We start from the raw sequence: 8,762 nt of genomic DNA, 5'->3' as shown, positions 1-8,762 counted from the left end.
GAGAATCTGCACCCAATGTGGGAGACCTGGGTTCGATCCCCGGGTTGGGAAGATCCCCTGGCGAAGGGAAAGGCTACCCACTCCAGTATTCTGGCCTAGAGAATTCCATGGACTATACAGTCCATGGGGTCACAAAGAGTCAGACACGACTGAGTGACTTTCGCTTCGCTTTCAATGGTTACCTTTTACTTTTTCTTGCCTAGCTGCACTGGTTAGAACCTCTCACTCGGTGGAAGTGAAAGAGAAAGCATGTTTGCCTTGCTCCTGATATTAGGGTAAAAACGTTCAGTTTTCACCATTAAGTATAAGGTGAGCACAGCTTTTTCATAGATGCCGTTTATCAAGCTGAGGAAGTTCCAGTTTATCCTTACTTGTTCAAGAGATTTAATCAGAAATAGTTGTTGATTTTGACACATTTTTTTCTGCTTTTATTGAGATAACCATGTTTCAGTTTGTTAAATGAATTGCATTGTTCAATGAATTATAATGATTGATTTTTGAATGTTAAACCAAGATTGCATTATTGAGGTAAATCCCACACTTATCATGATGGTTATTGTTTCTATATGTTATTGTAATTGACTTGCTAAAACTTCCTTAAGGACTTTTGCATCCATTCATGAGCGATATTGGTCTACAGCATTTTTTTCCCGTTGTAATGTCTTTATCAAGTTTTGTAAGTGGTAATGCTGGTGACATGGAATAAGTTGGTAAGTTTTTCTCTCTATCGATTTTCTGCAAGAGTTTGACATTATATCTTCCTTAAATATTTAGTAGAATTTGCTAGTGAAGCCATCTGAGTCCAAAGTCTTCTTATTGGGAAAGTTTTCAGTTATAAAATTTTTACTAGATATAGGGCTATTCAAGTTATCTATTTCTACTTGAGTGCGCTTTGGTAGTCTGAGTCTTTCAAAGAATATGTCCATTTCAATGAAATTGCCAAATTTATTGTTATGAAGTTGTTCATAATAGTCCTTATTATCCTTTTAATATCTGCAAAATCTCTAGGGATGTTACCTCTTTTATTCATGACACTGTTAATTTGCATTTTGTCTCTTATTTTCCTCATGACTTTACTCAAGGTTATTAATTTTATTTATCTTCTAAAAAATCAACTTTTAATTTCATTGATATTCTCTTTTCCCCCCTGTTTTCTATGTTACTGATCTCTCTAATCTTTATTATTTCCTTTCTTTTTCTTAGTTTGGGTTTAATTTACTCTTCTTTTTTCTAGTTTTTGGAAAACAAAGCTGAAATCATTGATTTGAAATCTTTCTTCTTTTCAAATATAGGTGTTCAGTGCTATGCATTTTCCTCTAAACACTATTTTAATAGAATTCCGCACACTTTTGGCAAGTCATATTATCCTTTTCATTCAATTCAAAACACTTTTAAATTTCCCTTCAGATTTATCCTTTTACCAATGGATTGCTTAGAACTGTGTTATTTAGTTTTCGAACATCTGAGGTTCTTCCAGATTTTTTTGTTATTGATTTCTAATTTTACTATTGTCAGAGAACATACTTTATATGACTCAGATCCTACCAATACTTGTTTTCTGGCCCATAATATAATCTTTTTGTGTATTATGAAGACGTACCTGACAATAACAACATTCAGCTATTGTGGGATGGAGAGCTTTACAAATGTCCGCTAGGTCACGTTGGTTGAAATGGCTGTGCAGGTCTTCTCCATCCTTACTTACTTTTCTATCTCCTTGTTCCATGAACAATTGCAAAGATTATAATCTTTGGCTGTAATTGTGGACTTGCCTATTTCTCTCTGTAGTTGTATCAGCTTTTACTTCATTTTCCTGAAATTCTAATGTCAAGTGCATAATGATTTATGGTTTTTATGTCCTGTTGATTAACATCTTTTTTCCATTTTGAAACAACCATCTTTATTTTTATGCTATTTTTAAAATGGAATCTACTATGACTGACACTAATATAGACATTCCAGTTTGAGATTTATTTTTGATGTATTTTAATATTATATTTACAGTGGGTTTTTCCCAGGCAGCATCCATTGTCATGATTTTTTTATCCTATATGACCATAAATAAGTTAGTCGCTCAGTCGAGTCTGACTCTTTGGGACCCCATGGACTATATAGCCCATGGATTCTTTACTGTCTGAGCCACCCAGTAATCTGATTATGGTGGCATTATTTGTTGTTCAGTTGCTAAGGTGTGTCCGATTTTTTGCGACCCCATGGGCTGTATGTAGCCCTAGGTTCCTCTGACCATGGGACTTCCCAGGCAAGAATACTGGAGTAGGTTGCCATTTCCTTCTCCATGATAGCATTATGCTGCTGCTGCTGCTAAGTCGCTTCAGTCGTGTCCGACTCTGTGCAACCCCATAGACGGCAGCCCACCAGGCCCCGCCGTCCCTGGGATTCTCCAGGCAAGAACACTGGAGTGGGTTGCCATTTCCTCCTCCAATGCATGAAAGTGAAAAGTGAAAGTGAAGTCACTCAGTCATGTCCGACTCTTAGCGACCCCATGGACTGCAGCCTACCAGGCTCCTCCGTCCATGGGATTTTCCAGGCAAGAGTACTGGAGTGGGGTGCCAATGCCTTCTCCGTGATAGCATTATAGTTTTCTTTTATATTTCTTATGCTTGGGGTTTATTGAGCTTCTTGGATCTATGACTTTAGAGTTTCCTTTGAATTTGGAAAAATTTAAACATTATTTTAGCAAATACTTTTTGTCCCTTCCCCTTCATCAAATTCTACATATATCGAGACTCAAATTCTACATATTTCAAGTTGCTTTAATGATGTTCTGTACATTTTAAAAGCTGTCTTTTCTCTCTGTGGTTATTTTGAATAGTCTCTGTTGCTTTCATTTTACTGATCTTTTCTTCTGCATTGTCTCATCTGTCATTGATCCCACGCAGTGCATCTTTCATCTTAAGCATTGTGTTTTCATATCTGTAAGTTCATTTTGGGTCTTTCTTATATCATCTATGTCTCTATGTAACATTCTTTATTTTTGCCTCTAGCATTTTGAACATATAAAATAGAAACTATTTGAATGTGGTCGCCTGAAAATACTAACACGTGTGTCAGTTTGGGGTTAGTTTCTACTTAAAAATTTTTTTTTCTTCTTATGCCTCACACTGTCCTGCTTCCTTGTATTACTGGTAATTTTTTTTTTTAATATAGCCATTATTTTTTACAATTATTTTTACTTATTCATCTTTGGCAGTGCTGAGCCTTTGTTGCTGCGTGGGCTTTGCTCTAGTTGTGGCAAGTGGGGCTGCTCGCTAGTTACAGTGTGCGGGCTTCTCACCGTGGTGGCTTCTCTGGTGGCGGCGCACAGGCTCTAGGTATTCGGGCTTCAGTAGTTGTGGGCACGGGGGCTCAGTAGTTGCGCTTCCCAGGCTCTAGAGCACAGGCCCAGTAGCTGTGGTACACGGGGCTTAGTGCTCCACACATGGCGTGTGGGATCTTCCCAGATCAGGGATTGAAGCCATGTCTCTTGCATTGGCAGGTAGATTCTTCACCCACTGAGCCACCAGGGAAGCCATTGGTACGTTTTTATTGTATGCCAGACATTTGAAAATTGCCCTGTTGGGGTTTGAATGGTCTTGTATTTTTATGGGTACTCTTGAGCTTTTCTCCTGGAGAGAATTTTATACTTGGAAACACATGAATCCTTTTGGGTTTTTTGTTTGTTTGTTTTGTTTTTTAATATTTTTTAGGTATTGAGCAGCATTTGGTTTGAAGATAATCATCTCTCACTGTACCACAGCCAAATAGATAAATAAAAATACTTTTAAAGTGGTTTTACAAATTAAAATGCCCCATCAAAACTGATCACAACCCCGCCACCCCCCCGCCACACACACAGAGGGCTTGGCATGTGTTTGAGAATCACTCATCTAGTGAAATCCAGATTCCAAGCCTTTAATTGAACACCATTGATTCAGACATTTCATGGCCTTTATTATGCAGCTGGCACTGGGCTAGGTTCTGAACACAGAGAGATGAGTACGGCTCCATTGCTACCATCAGGATTTCCCTATCAGAATGAGTGCCGAATCAGATTATGACGCTACAAGCTGGTAAAGGCAGTGATAGAGAAATATACACAACATTATTGAAGAGAGGGTAGGAGGACGCGAGGCAGGGGCACCAAGTCCAGCTTGGGGACAGGTGGAAGGCTGTCAACCATAGCTTCCGGTGGTGACATTTCAGCGGAGTCTTTAAGGATGGGAAGCCATCCGCCAGGCAAAGAGAGGACAGTTTGAGCGAAAGCACGCAGGCAGAAGGAGCACAAAGTGGGCCTCGAGAGACGTGGGCCATTTCAGTAAAAATTCCCAAAGGAGAGGCAGGGGATGGAGCCGCAGAGGCCAGCAGAGGTCAGGACGTGGAGGGCCTGTCCTGCCACACTGGGGAGCCTGCCACCGCGGGCTGAGTCTTTTACATAACTGCACGGTGGCTGGCAGGATGCATGCCCGCCTCAGCACGCAATAGGTATTATTAGACGATGATCGTGAAAGGCAAACCTGAGAACCTCAAAACTCTGAGCAGAGCCAAACCCCTTACGTTCTAAGGCTCCAGAAAGTTATCTGACTCCTTTGCCCCTTTGCAAATTCAGCTGAGATGTGTGGCCACAGTGGTCAGCCAGCCCTGAGGTGTCGCCTCCTTGGCAGCTGGTGAACCCTCTAGGCTTGTGTGTGTGGCTGGAGAATAATAGTCAGGAAGAGAGGGGAGTGAGAAGGAGAGAAGCAAGTGGGGGTAGGCTGGGAGATGCAGCGGGATGAGGCTCGGGCTGGAGGCACAGACCAGGAAGCCCTGTGATCCAAGGTGGTGATTTCTGGGGTGGAGAGGAGGACATGCCCCCATCCAGAGGACTCTGCAAATCCTTGGGCCACCAGGACACAAAGCTGAGCAGGGTGGGATGTCCCCAGTGAGGGATGGCAGGGAGAAGAGCAGGGTTTCCAGTCTGAACGCCTGCCTGGAGATTACTGATGGGCTGGCCCAGCAGAAGTCCACCTGCCTGAGCGTTGAGGGGCCTCCCGAGACAGAATCCATCCTGGAGGTGAAGAGAACTCAGTGTCTGGGCTTGACCCATATCAAATGAAGAGTCTGGAAATAAAACCCCAAAGAGGAATCCCCAGGGTGCAGGGATCAATAGTTCTAGTCGGGCACTTCTCTAACAAGCATCACTATAGGAGGGGACCCAGATACTCGTCCTGGTGTTGAAACAGAACATTGGCTCCTTGAGGGCTTTGGGTCTTCAGCGTTGGAGGAAAAAGAAATACCCATTGGCTGTAAGCAGGAGGTGGAAGGCTGATGGATGGGACTCCCGACAGGTGCCCTGCAGTGGTCCCAGGCAGGAGCAGCCACGTGCTCACCCACACATATAAGGCACACTCTGGACTTCCAGAAATAACTAGGGGCCACTTACAGTGTGCTGAAGCTCCACTTGAGCTTTCTGCATGTGGAATCTTAGCTCCCCGACCAGGGATCAAACTCGCACCCTCTGCATTGGAAGGCAAAGTCTTAAACACTGAACCATCAGGGATGTCCCTGGAAATGTTTTCTCTCCCTTGAATCTTCCTATTTGTAGCAAGTGTCACAGGCCCTAAATGTTGGCTTTGGGCAGGGTTCCTGCTAGTCCCTCCCCTCAGCCCAAGCCCACCTCTGACCCGCCAAGCCCCCTGAGCTAACACTACCTCTGCAGAGCAGGTGTGAGCGCACAGGTGTCTGAGCAAGAGGGAGGGAGAAGGTAAAGGAGGCGGCAGTCCCACGGCCCAGGTAACTCAGAAAGACCACCAGAAATGCTCAACATAGCTGTGTCATTTTATACCTGATAACTTTCTGTGTTTTCCAAATTATAAAAAAAAGGCAAGTGTTAACTTTTTTCAAAATCAAATGTCAAAAGTTCAGGTAAACAGCACTTTTGACAGTCTAGGTGAGCTTTCTGAGCTTTCCCTTATGGTCACTCCTAGGGTGTTTGAAATTCATGAAGTGATAACTAGGAGGCATAGAAGGCAACAGGGCTTCCCTGATGGCTCAGCAGATAAAAAATCTGCCTGCAATGAAGGAGACACTGGAGACACTAGCCCGATCCCTGTGTTGGGAAGACCACCTGGAGAAGGAAATGGCAACCCACTCCAGTATTCTTGCCTGGGAAATCCCATGCACAGAGAAGCCTGGCAGGCTACAGTCCATGGGGTTGCAAAGAGCTGGACACGACTCAGTGACTGAGCACACAGCACACAGAAGGCAACCCACCTGGTTGTGATAGAAGGGGTTCCACCAGGCAGGTCAAACTTGATCAATGTCTACTGCGTGGTACCTGCCCCCCAACCCCACCCAAGGACAAGGACTGTCATGGAAGGAGATGGACATTAGCATTTTTTCCTCTGCTCACCTCTACCAACTCTTGGCTCATCCAGAGAGAGTGATTGACAGCCCCAGAGGCTGCTGGGCAACTATTTGAAAGAGGGGTCCACGGAGAGGCCTCCTCCACCTGTTACTCTTTTTCTCTATCACTTCACATCCATAGGGGTCCCTAAGCCCCAGGAGAAGGGTCAGGTGCAAATCTGGTAAACCAAGAAGCCCTAGCAGTTGTCAACTTAATTAGCCTTCAGGAAAAATCTATGGCTATATGAGCACAGCAGGGTTGCTATGGAGACAGGCCCAGGAGGCGCATTTAGAACAGGGCCTCATCACATCACGCGATAAAAATAAGACCCAGGCTTTTTAATAGAATGAATTACTTAAGTTTTATATTTAACAGGGGACGATACCAAAGCTATTACTGGTTTTCAGAATATTTTAGGAATCCGAGCTGCCTGCTTCTGCATATGTTAGCAGCCATCACAATATATACTCGGGTGGCCGGCAGTTAGGAAGTAGAAGTCCACGTGTCTCTCCCATCCTTGAGCTGAGAGATGGTCCTTCTCACTTTGGGTCTGTCCTCCTTGAATTGGTTGAGCAATTTTCAATGTGTTTCTGAGAAAAGACTGTACTGTGTTCTGCACCCAGCCCTTTGCATATATCGTCACTAATATATAATAACCCTGCATGGTAATGGTCTCATTTTGCAGACGAGGCTCAGAGATGTTCAGAAATTTTCCAAGGTCACACAGCTAACAAGTGGTGGAGTCAGGATTTAAATCCAGGCATCCCGCATTCCAAACCCCTTTGCTTTGTAAGATGCCAACCACCATCTCTGAACAAAGAATCTGCAATGAGGCGAACCTAAAGAGATTCACTACTTTTGTTGATACCTGGCAAACACCTTGTGATGGTTGAATCTCTCCTCCAAAGGGGTCCCAAAGCGGATGGGTTCCAGGAAGAAATCCACAGAGATTCTGGCCCCCTGCTCATGTGCGCCTCTCCAATCAACCGAGGCAAGCATTCATTCATCTCAAACTAGCTTCTCACCATCCGAAGGGCTGCCTCTTCCTGAAGTCCAAGCAGCAGCAGCATGAACACAAGATTCCAAAGTGGCCACGGGTTAGAGGATGCCTCCACTGCTGCTGGATGTTGAAAGGGTCAATGTGTGCAATCTACCTGGAAGTCCAAGTTGAAAGTCCATTTCTTGACAGTTCTGTTTTTGATTATTCAAGACCTTCCTATTTTGCAGAGAGATACTTTTTAAAAATTACATAAGGAAATGGAAACCCACTCCAGTGTTCTTGCCTGGAGAATCCCAGGGACGGGGGAGCCTGGTGGGCTGCTGTCTATGGGGTCGCACAGAGCCGGACACGACTGACGCAACTTAGCAGCAGCAGCATGTGTGTGTGTATATATATATATTTAAACTAATTTTCTAACAAGGCTTACATAGTCAACCCGCTCTGTACCCACTGGGTTCCAGTCTTTCCTTGTGGATAAGATGGTGGTCCAGGTGACAGGGGTAGGGGCCCAGGAGGCTGGGCGCCCAAGGGTGAGGCCGATGGCAGAGTGGAAGTTCACGTATTCCCTCCCCTGTTTCCCGCATTTTACCAGATGAAAGTAATCACAGAAGACCGCTGGGCTTCAAGGATTCTGAGAGGACAAAGCGGACATGCAAGGCTTGGCGAAAATCCTAACCAAAGCGTCACCCAGGTGAACTGAGCAGCAGGGCAGAAGGCAGGTGGACACCATGGACTGCAGGTGGGGACCCAGGCCAAGGCTGGAGCTTCTAGTTGGAGGGGAAGGCGTGGGGTCTTAGCGAAGGCCCTGGGCAGCAGGCCTCAGCCTAGAAACCTTCCCCACGCTGCCCGCAGCCTCCACTGTGAGTGAGTGCTATTGAAATGATTCTATGAGGTACCCTTGGCCTAGAGCAAGCTCACTCGATTCATGGACATTTCACTTCTATGACAGGCGTCATGCAGAGGTTGCAAGCACTGGCTTTGGACTTCGGCCGACTTTGTATGTTCTGGCTTTGCAGCTTACTAGCTGTCATCATTTGGGCAAGTCACTTAAGCTTGGCCCTGCCTCACCTTCCTCATCTGTGAAATGGGAATGACAGCAGTCAGGTGCCAAGGGCGAACCCCGGTAGGAAAAGGGCTGGTGACTCTGTCCAGGGCTGGACCTAGCTCCTACCCTCTGGCTGGCTGCACGCCAGGACCTGTGTGGAGAACAGAAGCCCAACCCTAGCCCCACCTCCCTCCACAATCCTCAAGACCCTTGGAGACCTCCCGTCCAATCCCTGTCCTCTCTTGCTGAAGGGGTGCCACCTTCCAGCATCCTCCCGGCCTCAGTGGCCCTTAACAGTGAGCTCTTTCCATGAACAGGGTGACTCAAAGGCCCCG

Source organism: Bos mutus, chromosome 5 (genome assembly GCF_027580195.1).
Source record: "Bos mutus isolate GX-2022 chromosome 5, NWIPB_WYAK_1.1, whole genome shotgun sequence".
NCBI classification, from domain to species: domain Eukaryota; kingdom Metazoa; phylum Chordata; class Mammalia; order Artiodactyla; family Bovidae; genus Bos; species Bos mutus.
This window is presented reverse-complemented; position numbering follows the sequence as displayed.